General features: G+C 44.1%; 1 protein-coding gene and 1 long non-coding RNA gene across 5 annotated transcripts in view; one reads left to right on the forward strand and one right to left on the reverse strand.

Moving 5' to 3' along the window:
- On the reverse strand, nt 1-15422 carry LOC122413709 (uncharacterized). The gene is made up of 4 exons (XR_006261604.1): nt 15294-15422; nt 3697-3861; nt 1286-1997; nt 1-1125 (listed from the first exon to the last, which is right to left on the reverse strand). It is a non-coding gene; the product is annotated as an uncharacterized lncRNA (long non-coding RNA).
- LOC122413703 (uncharacterized) overlaps nt 5951-23894 on the forward strand; it is a 24323-nt gene continuing 6379 nt past the window's right edge. Inside the window, exon 1 of one of the 4 annotated variants that reach the window (XM_043424219.1) lies at nt 5951-6494. The gene's annotated coding sequence lies outside the window, so the exon portion shown is untranslated. Of the gene's footprint in view, nt 6495-15609; nt 16087-22334; nt 22468-22621; nt 23079-23894 lie in introns of those variants that run through there. The other 3 variants (XM_043424218.1, XM_043424221.1, XM_043424220.1) reach the window with 3 other exon arrangements.

The raw sequence follows: 23894 nt of genomic DNA on the forward strand, positions 1-23894 counted from the left end.
TATTCGTTTACAATGTTGAATTAATAACTCTGACATTAGTTCAGAGTGATAATATATTTAATTAGGAAGTAAAAATCGACCCAATTTAGACACCCATAAAATCGTCTACCTTAAGGACGGGGATTTTTGCGTTGAAATCGACCTTTTTTACAGGAAATTTGTGCATAATATCGATGAATTTTTCAAGTGGAGTACCCGACGAAACTAGTCGTCGATATTTCGAGGAGACACATCCTTTGAAAGTTCAGTGAGTCAGATTTATTGACGCGACGATGAAAATTCCATTTTTCGTTGTACTTTCATATTCGTTCGAAAGTTTCCAGTCATTATCTTTCTTTCCATTTGTTCTGAGCTCCATGACGTGGAAGGAGGGAAGAAATCGTGATGAGAAAAACTGAATATCGGAATCGTAAATGGAGGTGGACAACGATTGAGTTCCTCGAAACGAGCGAGGGACTCTGACGATTAATTACACTTTGTGAAGTACTTATCAGAACTTAAGATTCTTTAGAACGAAATTGGGTAAAAATGAGAGGGAAAAGCTTCATAAAAATCGATAAGAATCGGTTCGACGAGCGATAAAACAAAGAAAATGTACGGAGAAGATAAAATCGTGATGAAAATGATTCACGGGAGGAATCAAGGCGACTGTCAACTTCTCAACCGCCTGATTTCCTTTTCCCTGTCACAGGTTTCCCTCGAGTCTTCTGACGGTTTTATTCCCTCGGTCGAGAGCCTGTGGATCGTGCACCATGGCTCGAACACTTCCTGCTAATGGCTCGTCGGGCCTCGCAGTTGGAAGGAGCAATAAAAAATCATGACAATTGACAACTCTCGCTCAATCCCTCGAGCTCTTATCGATTTCCATCGAAACTCTTATCGAATTAACAGGAAAATGGTTTTATCGCGCACGCGCGCTCTTCGGAAGGTTGGCGGTTGAGCATTCGAGCTCAGCTCGTTAAATCGATACCAATTATTATCGCTAATAGCTCAATAGCGACTTTCATTTGAGAGTAAAAACTGACAAAACGAAGATTTCATTGTCGCCGCTATCGGTACTTTGAAAAATCGATTTCGCTGAACCCAAACCGACGAGAATCATCGGTAGAAACTTCTCGATGGACCCTGCAATCGAAATAGTATTTAAAACAAAAAAATCTTCGTCGTTTCGAAACAGGTGAATTTTTGTTCTCAAACAACTCGAACGTAAGCACCGCAACATTGGCTTTTCCGCGTAACGAATTTCTGTGAAGCGTAAGATCAATTAAGGATCAATTAAACCGACCTGAATCATCATCATTAACGTGTATTTATTCCCGGAATTTGGTTTTCCTGGAAGGCTTCCAGTGAAAAATATTTAGTGAGCGAATCGGTTGCTTCCTCTTGCGAAACGAGCTCGTCCAGAATCCGAGTTTCCACCGATCCGTAAATATGAAGAATTCGAAATGTTAATCTTGGAAAACGAGTCATCGGAGTTCGCGCACCCCTCGAGGCGTTCACTTCTGCTCGTGTGTCTGACGTCAGGGAAAATCGTGTCAGCGATTCGGGAGACTCCGAGTCGCCGGGATTGCAGAAAAAATTTTTCACCGCCGACCTATACACATGTAGCTCACATAAATTTACACTCATATCTATAGAAGCTAGGCGATCTCCTTCTTTTGCACGCCGTGTGCACGGATGACTCAATTGAGTTGGTCGAGCACGCGCCAAAAGGCTCCATCTACAATTATACGGATATACGTATGCGGCTTTATATGTATACACAATTATATGTACGGGGCATTCCGAGCGAAGCGAAAACTCCGGAGTCCGAGCTTCCTTTCACGCTGGAGTTGACTCGTGAAAAGATTTTTTCTGAGATAAAAATCTTCGGTATTCAAATATCTCGGTCTCCGCGCTGAGGGCCCTCGCTCCACGTGCGTTGAATCGAATGGGACTGGACGAACGTCCCGAGAGTGATTCGCTGAGAAAACGGTGTCGATCTGGATCGAGTCGTTCTGGAAGAATGAATTTTTTATCATTTTAATTATCATTGTTTTATTTGTTTTATTTTTTTAAATAAGATTATTAAATCAATGAGAATTGATGTAATAGATTAAAAACGATTCATGTAATCCAAATGATCGAAGCTGTTTTATTTTTTCCTCATTTCAATGAACTCGGTAAGTCGAGCTAGATAAGTTTTATGATTGAGCCAAAAATTCGTTCGATCGTCCTCCATGAGAAATGATAAATTGTCAAAGGAATTGGAAGCTTCAATAACGGATGACGAAACACGAAGAGCGGAGCGATCGACTCAACTGGAAAATGTTGAGTAACTCAACGGAAATTTTGTGTATAATTGTTATTAAAAAAAAAATAAATTATTGTCTCAACCGGAGAGTTTTTCATGTGAAATGACAGTTTAGATTTACCGGAAATTTGGGTCTATGCGAAGCTACGAAAAATTCGAATTGAAAGGTCCCATACGAAGGTACGTGGATGTATATAAAACGTATATATTGGTGTATGGCAAATTTTATAGGACAGAGGATTCCAGGTAGCGCGTGTCTCGCTGATCTGCTCTCACACCGAAACCTCCTACGTTCGTTGCTTCGTTCGTTGGAGGGTACAAAGGGGCGAAGCGAGAGAGAAGGGAGGGAGGAGAGAGTCGATGCTATTTATGGAAGCGAGGAGAGGCTTCTCAGAAAGTCTTTCTTGGTATTATAGACATGGCACATATGAAGAGAGCGTTCGTTCCGAACTCGTATATAGAAACGCGTTGAAAAAAAGAGAGAAGAGAGGAGGGCTGGGGAGGGGGAAGGGGGCCGACGACACGGTTGGGGAACATCTGCGAATGCAATTTAGTGTGTCGGGAAGCTCGGGGATATTTTGCCTTTTGCTCTCGATCCTCCAGATTGCCCGAGATGGCCGACATCTCGGATGGAAAATCGCAGGGACGAAACGACGAGGACAATTTGCCTATCAAACTTCTGTCGCGAACGTAGAAAATGGGCGATGAATCATTTTTATTTAGTTCGAAAAGATATTGTGGTAAGATGATATTAAATAACGTGATGAATACGTTTTGACTGCTTTTTTTATTGGACGGTTGTTCCGCAATTGATTCGTTGCTCGGAACCACTTTTTACTAACCTCAAAATTTTGACGGCTGTCAATTTTTTGTTATCGATCGACGTTTACGTTTGTGACGAGCAACGTTCCATTTTTCTACTATTTTCGGGCACGTCGAACTCGAAAATCAATAAAATTCTTGAAGTTTTATTTGTTTTGTAGGTCCCAACGATGAGTCACGGGGGACCGAGATTCGTGCGATGCTTCTGTCGGCGTTCAAAGCGCGCTAAGATCGAGGGAGAAAATTGTCGTTGAGCAAAACCGCTGAAAAGGGAGGGGGATTTGAGAGAACGAAAAGTGATCGCGGACCTCCTGCTATTTCCTCGTAAACAATTATGCGCCTGTTTTCGGGTTTCTCTTTTTCCCCTTTCGTAGCGATATTGTTCCACTCTTCAAACGAAACAATGCGATTGCTCGATGGGGAGATACGTTACGAAATAACATTTGATTACTTCCGGCCTCGGAGACTCTGTCCCCACTCGCGTGGCACGACAGTGGCACAGTGGGAAGAATTTTTGCGAATTTGAGGTTATGTTCTTTTTAATTTCGTTCCTTGAATCGAATATTTTTCGTGTGACTCACCGAAAGATGTTCTCATTCGCGTTTTTCCAACCGTCGACATTCCCCGTGATTTTCGGAGACTTTTTTCAAAACTTCCGTATCTCGTTTGACCTGCTCGTGACCATTTCGTGATCGCTCGACCGCTCGACAAATTTATATAAGAGCTGTTATTCGTGTGTTGATCGTCTAGAAAAATGAGAACCGATTGAAAAGAAACAAAGAATGTCAAAGAACATTGTTGATAATTCGACGACAAAAATACGAAACACAGAGGGCAGCACCGGCAGCACCAACGACCAAACCTAACCTAAAAACGAATAAGATCGCTAAAAAAACAGATAATCATCGTAAGAACGAATCATCGTAATTCGCAAGTGGAATTTCTGGGACTAAAAAAAAAGCCAACGAATTCGAGAAAATAAGACAATTTTTAGTACTTCTTTCTCGATCTCATTAATTTCCCTGGAGAACCGGACGCGAGAGTATCAATTTAAGTTCATTCATTCGTCGGATTGGGGTGGCAGTTATATATACGCCGGACATCGCAACATGATCACGTAATATCAAGATGGCATGTGTTCTACCCGACAAATTGTTTCGCGGAAGAAAAAATATGATTAAAAAAACGAGAAATAATGATAAAAAGAATGATAGAAAGAGAGCGAAGAGACGAACGAACGGATGTTGTCTCGGGTGGTCGAGGAAGGAGCGAGCGAATCGTTGTGTGTGACGCAGGTGCGTATGCAATTTCTTCCATGTACGAGGCTCGTTAAGTGTGTACGTTTATTTGTGTATCGGGTGTCTCGGGATAAAAAAAAAACGTAACAAAAAGTGAACGAATCCTTCGAAACTGACCAGGAAACATTGGGTCGAGTCGTCGATCTATTTCCCCTCGTTTTTTCACCTTCATACATTTGGGACGTCAGTAAATCATGAAATAAATTCAAATACGATTGATTTTCTATTGCTGTGCCAAAAGAAAGAAACGAGCGTCAGTGTTCGGACATTTTATTGTCCTCTGAAATTTGTTGACTCGAACGATAGTTCCTGATCTGTCAAATTCTGATAAATCTAACGTCGATTTTACTGTTTTCTTTTTCCCCTCGAGTTCTCAAGTTGAAATCTCAGAATAATCGCCAATGTGACACCCGGTATGTGAGAATCTACACGCATATTCAATGCGTTGCAATAACATTTCGCGAGAATCTTGGTTCACATCCGTTCCGGGGACGAGTGTGCAATTGCTCGAATAAAATGGAACGTTCTTTTCCGTTGAGTTGTTTGAAAAGTATAGTCGGAAATAAAAATAAAATGGAATTGAATTTTCAATGTTTCGTACGGACATTTGAACGTGCGACGAATTTTAAGTGGATTCGGAGATGCATGTCGCGCTCATTGAATGTAACTGGCGTCGAAATCAACGCCGAGTCAACAACCGGAACAAAACCGGACAAATGTTTGTTTTTTTTCCACTCCATGCTGTTTTTTTATTTTATCTTTTTTAAAGTGAGTGATAACGTCGGATGTTCCGATAAGAAACAATTCCGAGAAATTTGTCGATTTGTAATAGCGGCAACTTTTGTGCGCCCCTCAAGGCACGTTTTTCATTAAATTAATCAATTCCGAGGATTGACTCGATACGAGAACAAGCACGTGAAATCTCTAAACGACTGCGTCACTCACGATTTTTCGCTTTTTTATTACTGCTGATCCATCCGTACGTCGAATTTTACGCGTCGCTTATTTCGAAATGTTGAAAAAATTATGAAACGTGAAGTTTTTTTTTCAAAATTACGGTCACTGGTGTTACGACGAAAATCTGAAGAAATTCGGTTAGCGATTTGAGGTTAGAATCATCGATTCCCGATCATTTTTATCGAAATACGGCGGAGGGAAATTCCCGTTATGACTGTTACAAATTAGATCACCATTTTGATCTTCAAGTATTTGGTTACGACATTGACTCGGGAGTCAATGAGGAACAAATAAAATGGCGCGAGTGTTGAGGAAATTTCGGTTGAAAACGGGCAATAAGTAGCGAGAAATGTTTCTTCGTCTTCGTATTACGGAACAAACTGCTGGTGCTCGTAATCCCCTTAGACATATTTAATTGCGTCCTTAAAATTCATTTTTATTCGATATTTTCGGTCTTCGTTTCTATGAATTTCCCGCGTTAAATCAGAGGCGCTTGCATTGACGTTGAGCGCCATCTGCACGGAGATAGTCGCACGACGCGAGTACTTCGATGTTGTGCGCGCAGGGCCCCCGTCACTGGAGGCACGCTGGCACGTCCCTCAGCTTTCTCGGCTGAGCAAGCGAGGCATTGGACGCTACGCGATAGTCCAAGCTCTCCTTATTTTTTTAACGCTTTAAATAAATAAAAGTAAGTGTTAAAAATGTGGTTTAAGCCGTTCGTTAAAATACCGCGAAGAGAGTAGTGACGAAAATAATAATTGTGTGTTTTTCAATGTGTGCGATTCGTCGCACCGAACAGTGCGAGGGAGAAAGAGAGCGAGAGAAAAAACAAAACAACGGAACGGCGATCGTCTCCGTCTCACGCCCTAAGCCTCCTCGTCTCCCTCGGTTTTCCGTCTCGCTCTAATTTCTACGTAATTTTCATTGCGAAACGTTCGTTTATTTGCTTCGTTACTCCTTGTGAATTTGCGTGTTGATTTCCATCGATTACGTCGAGCATAGATAAAAAAATATGATTCATATTCAGTGGCAGCGCATCGTGAATTCTTCGGGTGTTCTCAACGTCATGACGTACTGATGCTGAACAACAATACATTTTGACATCACCGACATTAAAGTTGAAGGTTAGTAAATATCCAGCATCCCGTGAGCAGTCAGTTGAGAAATTTTTTAAATTATTTTTCAATCGGTCCTCGAAATATCTGCGATCGATCAAAATCAATAGTCGCAAATCATCGTAATCTCTCCAAAAGACACAATCCGAAAAGCCTTTTTTATTCGATAAAATACTTAAAACTGTCAGATCGGTAGGTATCGGACCAAATTTTCGTGTCAAGTGCCGCAAAAATTCGAGCTGAATCGAAAAACCGTGCAAGTGAAACGCGTCCATATAAAAAGAGGCCGCTGACATTGTCTCTCGCAAGGAGCGGTCACGTGACGACTTCCGATAAGTAAACACGTGTGTACGAGAATGGTATAAAAAATCGTAGTACATAAAAAAATGCGTAGTTAACAGGCGGTGAGCGTGCGTCAAGTCGGTACTGAATACCGTCCAATTTTGCGTCCAGCCGTTCTGTTTCGTTTTCGAAAAAAGGAAGGATTGAAACACCCGTGTGTGAATTTGCATCGCGAACGGGGATTTTGGCCCCGAAACCGAGCCCGCTCCCCGCGTCGCGTCCTTTGCTACTTTTTCCGTTATTATTTCCCGAATGGAATGTAAAAGAGAACTTGGATGTCAGACAAGTGAGTTGCAGCGTTACGCCAGTAGGGGCAACGGGCAGAGGGGAAAAAAATAATGGCTCGCGTGCTACGGAAAGGACCTTGGCTTCGGGAGCGTGCAATGGAAGTGGAACGAGCTGCAATCGATATCAGCCTAGTCCTTAGTCCATTTCCATGAATTCACCGAGATATTGAACTCGCCTTGGTACACCACCGTTATACCCACCGCTATGTCTATAAGCCTCGATGCCTGCGTATGTTTATATTTGTTTATGCCTGTATATCTATACGTAATGGATATATCGGCGGTATAGCTCGTATTCACGTGCTTTAGTGTCCATTTCGTGGTATTACTGTCAATGACCTCGCGTCGTCGGAACTTTTTTCGAGTCGAAAATTCAATTTCGATGAAGCAATGAATTCGTCGCCTTGAAGGGGGTCCAACGAGGTCGAACTGTGCCGAAACTTCTCTTCGGCATGAGACTTTATTAAGGGGCGATAATGAAGTTCATTTGCGGGTGGTTTTCTTCGATATTTTTCGAAAAAAAAAAAAACGGCGAGAGCTTGAGTTGCCTCGGGTGGTAAATTCGTGTTGAAAATAGTGTGTGAAATGATAAAATTACGTTTACAAAGTGGCTTTACGTGAATAAACAAAAATTTTGTAACGAAGCGTGTAACGAAGTGATTGATTGCTTGGCCGATCGGAAGACGCGTGAGGACGGAAGCTCGCTGCTGGCTAATCGATGCATATAAAACGTTAGAAAAGAGCCCCCAGAACGAAAGGTCAACGAACGAGGCCGGGCGTCGCGACGCGCCGGTACACGCGACACTATAAATATTTCTCGCGGGCATTTCTCTCCCGGGGCTAATTTTCGTCTCGGATTGACAGAGAGAAACCACCTCGAAAATGGTGGAGATAATGATTAAAAATGAAAAAAAAAAAAAAAACGAAGGAAAAATATTGTGGCGGAGCGATATCGCGACAGCGTGATTGCACAGTTCAGTCGATAAATTAGCATGCCGCGTTCCTGAAAAGCTCTCGCTCTTCTTCGAACTCGAGGCGATTTGATAATTCTCGCGAATTCGTATTTTTCTCTAGAAACGGCCTTTGCGACACGCATTAAACGCGTTTATTCTGCGATAAGATACGCGCTGCATCGACCCGACGAATTTTTGCGTGTTGGAAAGAATTTCACGCAAATTCTACAACATTTTTATCCTCTCGAAACTTCGGACTTTGATTTCGTACGCCGCGAGTGCTACCGAACACAAAATCAACGAGAAAAATCGCAGCGTCGAGTCTTTTCCCGAAATTATTAGTCCGCTCGATTCTTCTCGGAATTGCCGGACTTTCTTGTGAAAATATTGAATATAAAAGTCGAGCGAATCCCTCAGAAACGTTGGCCAATTTCCCTGTCGAAAAATCTCACTTTTTTCCCTCCCAACCTGTCGTTCGTTTATCGCTCGACTGTCAGAATTGAGGGAGAAAGAAAGGGAGATAAAACTTCGGAGAAAAAGGGGCGCAGCTGGCGAGCGGAACTCGCCCGATGTTTTTTCAACCGTTTTTTCTCCCTTTTCTTCATTTTTGTTTTATTGAACTACAAATTTGAATGAGGCAAGAATAGAGCGGTGGGTAGATTTATGCAAAAGTTTTCGTAGCCCGCGGCTTCCTCGGCTCCGTCCATCCGTTTCTTTCGAGCGGGGCGGCGTGCACGGACACATTCATCATGTTTGGAAACGCACATTACGATTGTCCGGGGAGGAACACAAACGCGTTTCCGGCGGCGAGGGGCGGGGGGCGAAGGGAAACCCTCGAAATTGCGAGAGCTCGAGATCGAAGGTGGAACGGAGAAACGGATGAATATGCGTTGATGACGAAAACGGAAAGTAAAAAAACACGAGAATCGTGAATGGTAAACGAAACGGCGGAGGAAAGTGACGCGCGCGAGGTAAACGTGAAACCGAATCGTGTTTCTGATTATGCGGAATTCAAATTTTAATAAACCGGCAAACCCTCGAGCTCAAAAAGCTCAAAAATTGCAAAGAAATATCGAATTTCGTTTTATTTTTTTACATCAATTTTTCACGTATGAGAACCAGAGCCGTGTGCGCTGCACACTCGGAGGAAGGGCTCGGATAATTGTATTTTTTCGACGTCCTCGAATTTCCAGCAATAAAGTTTCCGTTGACAGTCCGTAGTAAAGATTGCTGCGCGAGGCACGCAACTTCAATTTCACAGCAAAATAATCGAAAACACAAAGACACGCGGTGTGGAGAAACGAAAAATGGCGCAGTGAAGCACGAGACACGAAATAAGGGAATAAAAAAATGAAGAGCGTGTAGACGAAGCGTGTGGGCCACGCCTATGGGCTCCGCACACGATCCTCCCAGCGAGAGATGTTCGAGCTCTCACTTCCAGGAAGCACCCATCTCTCTCTCCTCTCTCTCTCTCTTTCCCTTTATTCTTTCGTCCCTATCTCCCTTTCACAGGGATCCGCGCACATAAACGAACTGATGTTACACACAGATTCGTGTATTTTCCCCGTGCGATAGCCTCGCGTCGCGTCAAATTGTGTTGCAACAAAGGGAAAAAGATTTCGAAAATAATTGCGACAGACTCGATAAATTACGGTACAAACATTTTTTCAATATTTTTTTCCACACGGAGATAATTAAAGGGCGTGAATTCAATATTTCGCGGAATTTTCAGGTTTGCAATAGTAAATATTGCAGATAGTGAAATTTACGGTGCGCGTACTGGAATCTACAAACGGCTCAGTTAATTTTACGGTGCACACGCACGTCAAACGGTGTTGCACACTTGAGCAGAGGGCTGAGCGCATAAAAAGAATGAAGAAAACAAAAGAAAAGACAAAATTTACTTAATATTTGGGTTAAAGTTTCTACTGTGAACAACGAGTATTATTTATTATGGGAAAATTCAATTTCTTTTCCACAATAATGTCACGAATCGCAGCTCGTACCGCACCGTCGTTGCTGGACGGTAATATTTCAAATGTCATTCTCTCCGCGTATTAATCGAGCTCGAAAACGCACTTTTCAAACTATCATAAAATTTCTCTCGATTCAATGACGCTCGAAAAGTATCTTGCACATTGTTCCGATAGTAAATTGAGCAGTTGGTTAATAAATGTTGAAATTTGAATGAGAATAAAGCTTCCGAAAATCGTTGGAAGAGAAAAATAGTCGGCGCTGAATTGAGCGGCCGGCATCGCGAGGACGAGACGTCAGTGGTGCGCGCGTAGATAGCAAAACGAAATATCTTTCGAACGAATCACGAGAGCTGTGCGAGAGCGCTGAAACGGTGAGCGCCAACATTTACATATCTCCGAGGCATCGAGATTTATCTCGATATTTATAATTATTCGGATAAGTAAAGAAACCTCGAGGATCGAAGAGCTTCCGGAATTGCTGCTCATAAATATACATGCGAGTGCGAGCGTTGACGCGAGCCGCCGGATCTCTCGAGGATGTTTTCCTTTCACAATAATTGGTCGTAAACACACAATTTCGCGATTCCCCCATAAACCGTTGGCTTGTGAATGAAAACTGGAATTCACGAATCTCTATAAGTTGGGAAAATTCTCGTCGATTTAATCTCGATTCGTCACGGTGTAAGCGGGACGTTTATGCTCGCTCGAAAGTTCATCAAGAACACTTTATTTCGCGATAACTCCGGCGGGTGTGAGTTCCGTGAAACGAGACGGGACTTTATGAATCCATAAAAAATCGGGAGAGGGCCGATCGGCTTTATCGCAATCCGTCATAAAATTAGCTCGAGATTGTTTTTTGCTGAGAAATTTATGATGAAAATAGTTTTTAACTTTGTCTGGTAAAAAGAAGTATCCTGAAGAGGGAATGAAAATGAAATTGTAAAAACGTTGATTTTTGTTCGCAACGAATGCGCGGCCGCGAATTTCATGCCTGGATATCGTTCGCACATGTGAAACGTTAGCCGGAGGTTGAAAATCGCCCTTCGAAAAAATCACCTCGTCCCTGGGAGCACTCGGGACAATCAAAACACTCTTTTCAGTTGGATATTCGACATGCAGGCATTAAGGGAAGGGAGAAAGGGGCGAGGACGGGGGGAGAGTTCCGAGTCGAGTGCAGTTTCGAGTCTCGATCAGCCATGCGGGAACACCTATTCCGAGAATCGTTGCTCGCTGGCCGTTCTTCCTTCCCTCGCCCTCCGTCCTCTCCCTCTCTCGCATTCGTTCGGCGCAACCCTGCTCGCCGGGGGTAATCGCGTTGGAGCGAGCGAACGGGCGTCCGCGAGCGTAAGAGTCTCTTTTTTCTCCTCCCTTTTCGTTTCATTTCTCTCTTCCATGCGTCTCCGCGTTTTTTCTTTTGCACATACAGCATTATTCCTCGATATTTCTTCTCGTTTTATTCCTCGTCGTCCGTTGCGCGCTCTTTCTCCGGCGGGGAGAAGCTCTTCTTTCCTCTCGTCTCGTTTTCGACCTTTCTCCGCGGCCCCTCGCCCCGCGAGCGCGAAACGACTCACTTTTATTATTCGTCTGGCTCTCGCGCGAGCTCAACGAGATTTTCTTCCCTTCAACGCTGTGCTGGGCGCGCGTCTGCATGAAACGCGCTCTCTCCACAGGTGAAGTGCCACTTATTCATTTCTCCAATAACACACTCCAAACGAAGAGGCGAAATAAACAAAAGAAGTATTGAAAAATTACGCCGAAGGGCCTCTCGCTTCAAAGGACGAGCGCCTTTTATTTTTTTCTCGAAATCCTTTTCATCCAATCTTCATTTCCCCACGCCCCTGCGGCGCAAGGTCACCCTTGGATTCCGCTCATTTTTTTCGTGTCCCCGATTCCTCGCTTTTTCGACTGTAACTCCTCCGACGAAGAAAAACAAAGGCGGCTCGACTCTTTCGACCTCGAATTTTATTCGATTCTTAGAAAAAAAACCAACTTTGCTTTCCTTTTCCATTGACAGTTGACGCACTCGCGAAGCATTTCTCGCGAAGGGTTCCCAAGTTTTTCGAAACAGCTATTACCACCGCCTGGCATAATTCGAAATTCTCCATTTTATCGACTCGTGTTTTTAATATTTTCGTTACAAAATCCATTCAGCTTTTTATAGTCCTTTTATTCATTCTCCTTCCTCATCATTTTTCATCAGTATCGTAATTGTTAATTTTTCCTTGTTTTTTCTTCAATGGCTCTTATTATCTCATGCAAATCACCAGTCTTTTTATCGCGCTCCATGCATTTTTTTCTGTTACGTGGTTTACGTGCCGCGATACACATTTTTATGCCACATATGTGTGGAGCGAGGAAGAGAGAGAGAGAGAGAGACACGTATTTGTGTATATAAACTCGTGCACGAAATTATTATATTACGAGCTGAGCTTCATTGTCTGGCGGGGTCATAAAAGTTTCTTAGAACGGTCGCGTAGCCGTTATTGGCGTGTACTCTTGAGGCTTGCTGTACCGTATATTTACAGCGAAGACCGGGAAAAAATGGAACACTGTGGAAAAAATTATGTCGCGACGTACAGAAGAAAATAATTAATTACGTTTTTTCCCCCCTTTTTGCGTCAGTTTTTCTCAGAAGGAGGCTGACATTTTGCTCGACGTACGCTGTTTTTTTGCATATTTTTATTTATTTATTTGACGTTTGTTTATGAGACTAGGTGAATTCGTAATATTTTTGAGGAATCGGCACGTGGTCGGGTGTCAAAACTCTCATTCGCTGAAATATTGACACTCGAAATCTCGTGGAAACTATGAAAAATATACGCAATTGTTGATTGGATGAGAAATAATTCTGTGCACGCTCATCGAGATGAGACAATACCGCGAAGTGCGGAAGCGTTATCTAATTTCGTGATATTTACGAAAACACCCTTTTCCCACGAAACGGTTGAGATTCGACGAAACAAATGAGCCGGGCGCTAGAATTCTCGCGAAGAATTCTGAGAACCGAGCCGTTTTTTCGGAACTGGCCTTTCCGAGGGCTCTTTTCTCGAGGCCCCCGAGAATCCTTTTCTACGTGCGTCCACGAACCACCGTCACTGAAAATATCGAGAATATTCGACAAATATTTGTCGCCCTACCGGAAAAAATGGCTGCAAGAATTTCATGATTTTCTCACAACCGCGTTTAATCGGCTCTCGCATCTGTTCGTCTCACCCGATCGCGATAAATCCGAATGCGCTTATGCACGAGTGTGTGGATTAACAGCACGAAAGAGAACGGCCGGAGAAAGGAACAGGGGAGAATCGTAATTTACGTGCGATCTTTGCGGACACCGTAGCCGGAGAGAAGAAAAAAGAAAGGAAAAGAAAACTGAGGGGGGGATGGGCGTTCGCGACGCGTCACAAGAGCGAAAAGGGCAGCGAAAAGCGGCCGGTAGACTCTCTTTTTTTCCACTCAACGGTTTCCAACTGTTTCGAGAGCGGTTTACCAAACAATGAAGAAAACAAATGAAAAGGAGAAGCCAATCTCGAGAGTGCGAAAGGAAGTACGCGCGATCGATTCTCACGTATTTTTTGAAGGTTAAACACGTGCTCGAAATGGGAACGAGGTGAATGAAAAATCGAGCTCAAACTGCGAAGATAAACATCGAGTAATAAAAAGCCCCGCGTTCTCGTGGCTCGAACGGGCTTGGAAGCGTGAAATTCCGGGTTCCCGAAAAGCACGTGTTGGCAACATCGAAATTCGGATTTCTCGGTAAATCAATGAAGATGTTGAATGAGGAAAAAAATCGGTAGTAAAAAACAAATAAACGAGAAAATCGTTGTGTTCGGTGTAAAAAATCAAATGAAAAGACTGAATGGGGAAAGAGGTCGGAAGTGGAATAAAAAATCGCTGGAATTCGTTCGTGTGTTTACGCACGCTTTTTTTCCTCGAAAACTCGGTCGAAACTCGTTCGGAAAAATCATGTGCTCGGCTCGAATCGAGAGGGAAAAAACAACGTATCTTTTCGATAAGGTTGTGAAAGGAGATAAACGCGAAGGAGAATATTTGCTCGAGAAATCAGGGCTTCGGTGGTGAGTTGCGTGGGCGTATTACTACATCTGTTATGATACCTACGTTTATATTCGCGTGCTCATATATTTAGCACGTTCGATGTCTGCTGAAAATTAACGCATATCCACTGCGCCGCGCACACACGCTCGTCACAGTTCTCGCCAGGATTCTTTCCAGTGGCGATCATCGCTCGGGTCGATCTATAATTAGACACGACCGAGAAATGAACGAATGAAATACCGGGAAATCTACGCGCTGTCGTTAACCATCAACTCTCCGTTTTTTATCTCTCTCGCGCTCTTTTTCCAACTTCCACTCGCTTTTTTCTTTCATTGCTTTACCGCACTGCCTGGAAATGGCAAATTATCGTTTTCCCTCACTTTTTTATCTGACATACTGTGGCGAGATTAAAAAACGTTTTTTCCCGTTAGCAATCAAAAAAATCTAAGAATCTCGTTTCTTCTCTCGGCAGTGTAATATCGCTATTGTTGGAATATTATTGACACACGCACACAATTTTAACGAATAACGAATATAACGCGTCACTGACAAGTGTTTGGAAGGATGAAATAAAATGCAGTTTTTATGCTTTTGTACATTTTTCGAAGGTCGTCTAGAACGAACCTTTCGCAGATATCTCAACCCTTTTGGCAATTTTGTAAAAGAAAAAGTTCGTGCACGAGAAACTGGTGCGGGAGGAACATAAAAAAATTTCGTGTGAATCGACTGGTTTTCGAATTTTCTATATTCTCAGGTATTGCGCAGCGAGGCGTTTTATTAAACTAGTTAGTACGAGGTTGCGTGCATGTCGTGTTTTTTCTTCTTTTCCTGGAGGCCTAGCCATTTCGATTGAAAAACCAGCATTACTTATACACAGAACTGAAAACCTCTTTGCCCATTTTTCTGTGCCACGGATCGCGTTTATCCGCTAAATTCTCGTCGCGCTCTGAAAATTTCTCTATTCAATAAATCATTTCGAAGTAAATAATCATTAGTAAATATGTTCCGTGGAAAAACGAGTCCGACGCGGAGCGGAAGGAGTTGAAACGGTCGAGTTTTATGCGCCGCTGTACGAAAAAGTGTACAAAAAAAAAACGAGTACCAAGTCGAAGAAAAAGTATTCTCGCGAATCTTCAAAATTCTCGGTTGCTCCATTCCCTCGAACACACACGGAGGGGACAACAAAAGTGCACACACCTGCGCGCTAGCCTCAAACTCTCGTGTCTCTTCTCTTCTCCGTTACGTCGCGATCAGCGCACGTCGACTTCCACGATTTTCCCCTCCCCTCAGCTCCCCACTTCAGTCCCCCGTTCTCTCCGCCCGCCCGCAGCGCACGCGGTCTACTGAGTCGGATTTCGGTAGTCGCCGCTGCTCTATCCTCGTCAGCTCTCTCTCTTTCCTCCCCACTCTTGCGCGTCGGTGCGCTCGCTCCGTTCCCCCACCGTCCCTCTCCCGGCCGATCCTCGTACCTTCGCCTTCGCGCTCGCACACGACCCGCAGTATTTCGCGCGCTCTCTCGCTCGCTCTGACGCGTGGATTTTGTTTCTCGTATACAATTATAGATTCATTCACTCCTGGCGAGTCGTTTTAGCCTCAGTCTCGTTGGAAACGTTCCGCGACGTGCACAGCTTTTCCTAAGCGGTGAGAGACTGATTTGGCGTTCCCAACACGTCAAAAATTCGCGACGACTTTCGCGTTTTCGCTCGTGATATCGAAAACAAAAAAATCAAAGTTTCGTTACGTGTTAACGGCTTAAAGAGAACTTACGATCGGGGTCGATAAATTCGTGTTTCTGCATTGAGTTATTCGAATTTTTTAAAAGCTTCATCTACTCTTCGGAAATAAATAGAAAGTATTTTTCCCAACATAATAATCGAGGACAAACGAATTCAGTGCATCCCAACCGAAAGGATTAAAAATCAGTGTGATTTGTGCAAACAGTATTTTATATATTCAGTTCTCCATTGAACTCGTCGAAAGAGATACGAAGGTGAGCTTCATTTACATACCTCGCGAACGCCTCCCGGTTCATCCTGATCACTTATTTCGATTAATCGATTGACTTCGGAGATCACACGGCTCCCGTATTAATCACGATAAATGAGCACACATATTCAGACGATTAAACCTCCGAGGCTCTCGCAATCAAATTACCCTATCACAATTCGAGATAAACGTGGTTTTGAGATTCTCGTATTTTCTCAGTGTCAACGAGGGGATTGTTGTCCGAGGTTCGCCGATTCGAAATCACGAGGCGATCGAACTCGTGAGATTTTCTTGAAAATATTTACTCTCCGAGGAATCTGAATTCCTCGCTGACAATAATAACGAATTAACGAGAAAAACTCGATTATTTCGTTTTTTAAATCCACCGCGTATCGACGATACAAAATTCAATCTCACAAACGCGTGATTCCCTCGAGTTAAATGTATAAAAGAAATAAATGTCAAAATATATATATATATATATAAATATATTCCGTGATGAAAATACAAAGCATTCCCGAGAACGGACTTTCTCTCTCTTCTGGAAAATGGAAACGCAAGTCGATTGTGAGATTCCTCGGATTCTCCCACTCGATTCTCGAGCGCGCTCTCTCTCGGTCTCTCGCCGCGCTCTCTTTCTCCTTCCCCTTTTATTTTTTTCTATTTCCGTCTCTCTCTCGAGTCGAGAGTGCCTCGCGGTTGCTTCCTCGTCCCAGTAAGAGACGGGCGATCTCCGCAGGCCGCGGTGAAAGAAACGAAGAACTCTTCGGCCGTTTGGTCTTCCTTCGCATTCCTATGGCTCGAAGAGGAGCTAGAGAGTGTACGAAGGAAAGAAAGAGAAGGGGAGAGAGGCAGGATTTCAGCAGCGTCCTCAAGTCCTGGCGGGGTCTCGGCTCGATTCGACCGCGAAAAGCCACCGAGAAACAATCTCCCTTTATTTTCCCCCCTCTTTTCCTTCTCTACTTTTCTTTCACTGCGTTTCTCTTCCGGATAATTGTTGCTCAGAATACGGCGTACACAGGTAGCGGGGACGGTCCTTTTTAAAATGAGAGGAAACGGACTCGAAGACCGACGAGATTCTTGTCCCTCTGACCGAACAGTTCTACTCTCTCGCTCGTGCTCGCCTGCTCTGCGAAAGGAAGAGAGCGAGAATTCTTGGACTGCACCGAGCCAACAAATCCCTCCGACGTGCCTGGATCAAATCTTGCGAACTCGATGCCTGTCCTTTCAGTCCTTTAACGTTAAATGACACTCCAGGCCCCCGAGAGAAATAACCCTCCTCTGGCAATTCCAGGTTTCCTCCTGACGTTCGACGTTTCGAGAAAAAGAGAGGGGAGACGCTTTACGTCCGGCAGAAAAAGCGGGCGGAAAGTCTAATTCTCGGAAAAATAGATCGGCAGGAAAGAAACTTGAGCGTGGGCAGCGACCTCGTGCCCACGTGATGACGGGTAAAAAACATTTTGAAATCCTCGAACGGAGTGATTAATCAAATGATTGATTAATTATTGGTAAATCGATGGTTTATGAGATATTACGAAATAAAGCGAGAAAAAACGGTTCTGAAGCTTCGTACTATTCGATAAGTGTCAAAGTGTCGTGAGGAAGGAGAAATAATGCGTGAATAATTGATGGACTATCGAAGGCCAATATTGGAATGATTGACACGCGGATAAATAGCTTGGCTAAATTCTTCGAAGCGTTGAAAACGAAAGGAAAAATAGTCCAACGTCATTTTCTCCATTTCGTATTGAGATGCGCCATGGGAAAAAAATAATGCGACGTTACGAAAGAATTAACGGTAGCGGATAAGTGGAAGAACACTAAAAAATAACAACAAAGTGGAAATGATAAAAAGTTTGAATTCCAAGAAAGATAAATTTCCAAGTGCTCGTGGAGGGCGTTATTTTAAGTGATTTTCTTCCACGAAAGAAATAAAATTGTCTTCTATTCCCGTCGAGTATGCGTGCATGTGCACACTAATTAATATTCATTTTTCTGAACCAAGTGGAATGTCACTCCCGCGCAAAAGAACGTTCGTGTGAAAATAACCTTGACACGAATCCCGCTCGAGGAAAATGAACGCGCAGTGAGTTGAATAAACAACGAAAAAAGTGACAGCTCGTGACAGGATAGGCGAAGATATTGAAAAAAATGGAAATAACTCGAAGCCAAGTTATTGGCGACGTCGAGATAATACCGAGAATACTCGAGCACGTTTTTTTACGTCTTCGTCGCATAATTGCGTTGAAAATAATTCGTCGCATCGTTACACAAGCAAAAAAGTGGCACGAGGACGAACTCGTGGCTTTTTTTTCCCCACTTTTCCCGTCAATACCGATCGGAATTGAAATTTTCCCGAAGAAATGTCAATTTCTGTTCGCAATTCGGTAGAATTTCGTCCGAACGGAATGCCCTTTGCATTTTATTCCGTTCGAAGCCCCGAGATAAGGTGCGCTTTAAATGCCTTGCACTTTTGAGTCTTCGCGCTCGCGCAGGCTCGTGTGCGTCATCTGGCACTGAAGCACGCGAGTTATTTCGTTAAAAGCTTCGTCCCGTATTTTCGCCAACGTGGTATTTCAACACTCCCACGTCCGATAATGTCGAATTTATTTAGTACTATTTCGGCTCGTTTCCCACGGTTTTCAAAGCCTCTCAAACTAATGCACGCACTCCCCGCGCGCCGATAAGTTTTATTGCTTCGCTTAAAACTGGTTATCAGGATTTATACGCGTCGCGTTTATCGACAGACTTGAATTCGAAGGAAATACGAAGTTATCGGAATATTCTTGGCGCGCATTAGCCACTCGTTTACTGTCTTTCAACGCACCCTGAATCAAGGCCACTGGCGAACAAAGTGCAAAGAAAATTTCGTCAACGATACACCCTCGTTTATTGTTCCACGAAATCTTTCACCTCCGTTACGATTCCTGGACTCGTACCGCGAGACTCACGACGTTCCAACGACGTTCGAACTCATCCCCCCCCCCCCCCCCCCCCCCCCCCAAGAGACCATTATTCCCCTGCACGAAGCTTTCGTTCCACTGAAATTTATTTACTGCTACGCTCTCGTCGAAGGCTCTCGTGTCACAGGCTATTAAACGACCTCTGAACGCTGGGTCATCGCCTGATAACTACCTACAGATACAAACGTTCGCAATCCACTCAAATTTATGCTTATAAATGCTTATTATAAATTAAAGTGCATTGTCTGGGAGATATGCCAAAGGAAAAAGGACTTTACGATCCTCGATTTACTCGCGCATGCATGCACCCAGTTACCGAGCGAGCGAACGGCGCATTCACCGGGCTCCGGGACGTACTCGCACAGTGATTTATCGAGACTCTTGGCCCCGCAGGCCAGAAAGAGTTAATGGCTATAGATCCTAAGACGAAAGCCTTTACGCCGTCCCTCTCTCCGTGTACGTGCAAGTCTCTCCTTTGTACACGTGGATTTATGCGTGTGGGCGAGTTAACGCAGATGAATATTTATTGGGGCCACGACGCGGGTGCATACGAAACTCCCCGCTTGGTGTCGTGCTTCTCTCTCCTCTCGATCGCCTGCTCGCTTGCTTTCACGACTCTCTTCCAAGTACTCGGGTTCCGGGTAACTTCCGTGGACGAAAACTCTCGAGATTATGTTCCGCTCGGTTGCTTCCTTCTCGACAATCGTCCGTTTACCTCCTTCCAGTGTCTCCGGGCTTGGCAGCTTCGATGCTTCGTGGAATTTTTGGTGGTTGCGACAAACGAAATTTCTATTTTAGTTTCAACCGTTGGACTGTTTTTGGTTTATTTGAAATTCGGTTTTTTTACTGTGGATCGAACATTTGGAGATCGATCCCCAGGATTTTTGGGACGCTTCGACGACTCTTCGATTTTTAGGAACTTTTTTGCAAAGCTCGTTTTTGTGAGTTTTTTTTATTCTGTTAACCACGACCGTTTACTCGATCCTTCGGAGGACAATTCCCTTGGAATTGTTTTGAAATTTATTTTTATCGTATACTCGACACTCGACAAACGTTTATCGAATTCGTTATTATGCGCGAAAGAATCTCGCGCAAACGAGCACTGAGACTGAGACTTTCTTGGGAGCTGATCGATTTACAAAAATTTCACCAATTTTTTCGACGCGTGTAATCTGTGAATTGCCGCTGATTGGGAAAGCGCGTCGCGAGGTGGCACGTCCGATCGGAATTTCTTATCGTTCGTCCCAAACGATTCTTTCGTATTTCTCCTTAATCTCATTTTTCCTGTTTTACTGAATCGTTGGAAAAACGTGACTAGGACCGAGAGCGTCACTCCGCCTCGCAGAGATTCTTCAATTTTGAATATTTCAAAATATTTGCGCAGTTTTTCATGAGCACGCAAACTCTTGAATGGATTTTCGTTGCTGTCAAACGAAAAAAGGAAACTCGTTCTAACAATGCTAGAAGTTTTCGAATCGATCGAAAGAGCGAGATAAAAATGGATCCGAAACGTCGTTGCTATTGCCTCAGCGAGAGATCGGCATCTCGACCGGCTACAATAAAAACGCACATGCATCCGAGCAGGAAAAAATGCACCGGGTGTATTTGTGAGGACGCTAAATCGACAAAGTTTATGACGAGAGATACTCTTATTTGGAGAAACGTCAATCAGAGCCGTTCCCGGAAACGCTTCCTCCCCTTTTCACCTTCCAGCTGCTCGTAGCCTTGGCCTTCCCAAAAAGACGCGATGTTCGAGTCACAGCTGCGACGTTTCTTCGGCCCCCTCCCTTCGCCCGAATGTCGCCCCGGTTGTGCGTTTTCTATACTCCTTCGCTCCCAGTACCGAGAAAAACACGTCCTCTGATCTTACACAATTCGATTGTCTGCTTTTATATCGGTGCTATGTACATTTTTCGATGTCAAATTCTGTGTACAATAACACTTACGACTGTCTCTGTAAACGCGTTAACGAATTACCCCGAATTGACGTATCTTTCGTGAAAATCGTATTGAGCCGATAATGGAGGCTCACATTGTTATGCAAATTCTGTGAATGTTTCTCGGAATAGCTCACTCGGCTACCGAAACGTTTTCTGCTTCTTCGATTTTAGGCCGAATTCTCTCGCCTTTTTCTTCTTCCTCGTTTCGTGTACATTTTTTTCCGACGAGAGTTATCCTCGAACTCGAGCGTCTCGGTCTTTGTGGGTCGTGAACCTAGCGGTCCAGATCGATCAATAATTTTCGATTATTTCGCCACTATTTTCGTCGCATTAGTTTCGCGGCGTGGATCACTCGTTTTCGGAGCCTCGTAAAGGAATTCGTTCGTTTTTTTAAGCAATAAAATTTCGACCATTCGGCGAATGCTCGTAGTTTATCATCGCTGAGAAATCGATTCGGGAGTTTTTCAAAGCAATTTTATTTGCTGTGCGAAGAGACCGAAGACCGAGTGTCTATTGTGACATGAAACGTCCCGTACGTGGATTTGCGTCACGTCGCTTACCACGAGCTTATAAATAACGTGGCCAAATTGTTCCCCGAACTATTTTTTTCTTCTCGAAAGCGTAGTAAGAATTACTTCGAATTCTCGTTACAAATACACGGTACGCGTGAATTCCTAAAATTGCGATGTGTTCTTTGTTGTTCGAGGCTGGCATCTCGGTCGTGGTTACGAACGATGTGGACGTCCGTCAACGTGACAGGTTCGAACAATCGAGGGGGGGGGGGGGGGGGGGGGGAAGGGCTCGCGGATTTGACAATTGTTTCGTGGAAATGCAAAGATTGTGGGGTAAGGACGAAACGTTGGTGCGAGGTTGCTTTTCGTCAGGTCGAATCGACTGAAAATAAGCCCGAGGTCGTTAGCAGGAAAGGAAGAAGCCATTAGGATTAAAATTAAAAGGTCACAGCGATCTCGCGTACGCTCGATTTAAAACAAACAAGCCGAAGTTTCGATTACGTTTGTAAACGCGTTTGAAAGCGCGCGCTCTAGCGGCGTTATGTGCGAGAAAACGAGCGAGCGAGAGAAAAGTCCATGACGGACTTACAAACGGGGGCTTGGCCTTCTCGCATTGCGACACTGTAACCAGCGGGCGAAAGAGAGACGGCGAATGAAAGAAAGAGAAAGAAAGACACAGAGATAGAGATCTCGACGAGGCTTTCGCGGAAGGCTTCCTTCGCGCTACTCTGCGAATACTACGAATCCTCAGCGACGAGCACTACGACGATGACACACGTGCCTTCCCGATCGCCCAACAATTTATATCTATGTACAGCACACCGCGAAGAGCATAACGAGCCTCGAAAGAAAAGAGTCCGCTGTTGCGCGCATGCGCCCTCCGCTCCTCGACGATCGCGTGTGCTCCTCGTAACGACCAACGGACAGCCAAACACACTCGCAAACTTACATTGAACTGAGAAAGACGGAGGTACATTTTTATACGTACACTCGTATCCGTACGTATATATTTAGAACGTTTTACACGATTTTTCTCGTGTCGTGTGTGTGTTTATATGCTTTTCTGTCCGCCGCGCCGCGCGCCGCCCCCGTGTGAGGGACTCGAAGCGGCGCTCGGCGCTGAGCAGTCAGTGTGGCTCGCACATGCCACTGGAACGCATCGCTTCGTCGGTGGACGACGCTTCGACGAGCGGAACGCGAAAAAATCGACTGTTCGCTTTTTTTCTTTCCCGCTGTTCTCGTTTATTACTTTGACGCGGTTTATTAATCCATTTCATTCGTTAAAATATTTCGTGATCGTCGCTCGTGAATTTTTGTGAGGCTTTCCGAAACTGTTGGACGCTCGAACCTCCTCTATGTGACTTGTGGGATTACGAAAATCAATGCGGTGGATCTCGGACCGTTTTATTGCGGTCTCGTCGAATCGCGCTTCTCGAAAATCGTCGTTAAGCTTTTTTTCAACGTTCGATCACGTTTCGAGAGGTGAATCATCGAATCGGTGGAAATTTAGTGGGCTTTTTGAAGCATCAAAAGAATTTTCGGCCTCGTCACTGTCGCGACTTGTTTTTTGGAGGCTTCAAGGTGATATTCTCTTTCTTCTCTTATCTCTCACCGTCACAGTCTCTTCTGACGCACTGACAATGTTCACATTGTGAAATTCGCTTTTCCATAGTTATCGATGAGACGACTTTTCGTTTATACGTCTCTTCGAAGACCGTTACGAAACCCGCGTGGCGAACAAAAACTCGCGTTTATACTCAATTCCATTTCTCGGTACGATTAAACATTGAGATATGCAAGGAAAAAAGTGAAATTACACTGGAATCGACCATGAGTCAAATCCCAATGAATTTTCATTCAAAGAACAATATTAATTCAACAAAAACCTCGCACAACGAGACACGGGAATAACGACGAACGCTGTCTGCATGAAAACAAATCGAACCAAAGCATCTGCGTCATTCATCATTCAATCAAATAATTCTTCAAATAATCCCTCTCGCCTTCACTGCGAGTGACAAGTGACGAATAAAATCGCGAACACACAGTTTTATCGACGACCCATTAAATCCTTATAAAACCACGAAATCGCCTTTCGATTAAGCTCGCTCATAAAAATCGCGCCTATTTTCCAAGAATATTCAACTGTCATTCCTCGTTATCCTCGACGTTCCTCGGGCTTGCTCGTGCACAGTAAAGCGGCGGCGAGGGGGGGGGGGGGGGGGGCACCAGTAAACCAGAGTTTTCCAACGGCGATCAGCTGATCCCGACGATTTTTCCACTCGCTGCGAACCTCTATCGTAAACAACGTGAAAATCGATCGACCAAACTGTTCGTATGAATTCTACGTATCGTGACCTATGACTTACGTAAAGTCACGAAAGCGCACGGTACGGC

Source organism: Venturia canescens, chromosome 7 (genome assembly GCF_019457755.1).
Source record: "Venturia canescens isolate UGA chromosome 7, ASM1945775v1, whole genome shotgun sequence".
In the NCBI taxonomy this organism is placed as follows: domain Eukaryota; kingdom Metazoa; phylum Arthropoda; class Insecta; order Hymenoptera; family Ichneumonidae; genus Venturia; species Venturia canescens.